Raw genomic sequence first — 893 nt, 5'->3', positions numbered from 1 at the left:
GTCTCCGTCTTTTAAAATAGATAAACTCTTCCTTACTTAACAGTTCTTGCTGGAAACAAATAGACAATGTGCTGTCTCTGAAACCTCCTCCCCCTCCTTTTAAAAACAAACAAACTTTTTATTGTTTTATTGTATTTTATCATTTATTTTAACAGTTTATTACAACAAACTTACTGTGAAATGTTAACATACTGCATTGCACAGGACTTGTTCAGGATCAGATTAATATTCAAAGAATTGGCTAAACATTTTGGCTTGCCTGCTGGGGAACCTCCTCTTCTGAGTATGGTAGAAAGGGTGACCAGATTTCTAAATACCTATCCTCTTTTTGGCCCTTCTCTTGTGTACATAATTGGTGTGAAAGCTTTTCCCTTACAAGAACAGTCCATATTTTCTGACTCACATTGGCTTTACCTTCATTTAAACTGATAATTGTAAAACAAGTATAAATTACTTGCAAACCTTCTCCTTATGCAGATTCACTTTACTCTCTCCAGATACTTCCTGAGCCTGATTTACTACTGTACATTATTAGTAGTGTTATGCCATCCTACTCACAGTAATGAATCAGGCCAATTAACTTTTTAATTCCTTCCCAACCCCTTTCTCCAGTTCTTTCTACAGGATTCGAGGGATCATATCTGTGTCTTTTAAGACTCCCTCAACAAAGGTCATAGCCTCCCACTCATTAACAGTAATCCTCAACTTTGAGGTTCCAGTGCATGTAAAAAACGTATTTTTGCTCCCCGGCTAATTGTATCCCTAAGCAATGTTAGAGGCACATAAATACCCAAATTTCTTTAAATAGTTAGAGAGACAAGGTGGGTGAGGTCATATCTTTTATTGGACCAACTTCTGTTGGTGTGAGAGACAAGCTCTCGAACAACACAGAG

This window comes from Chelonia mydas, chromosome 1 (assembly GCF_015237465.2).
Source record: "Chelonia mydas isolate rCheMyd1 chromosome 1, rCheMyd1.pri.v2, whole genome shotgun sequence".
Taxonomy (NCBI): domain Eukaryota; kingdom Metazoa; phylum Chordata; order Testudines; family Cheloniidae; genus Chelonia; species Chelonia mydas.
Note: the sequence above shows the minus strand (reverse complement) of the source record.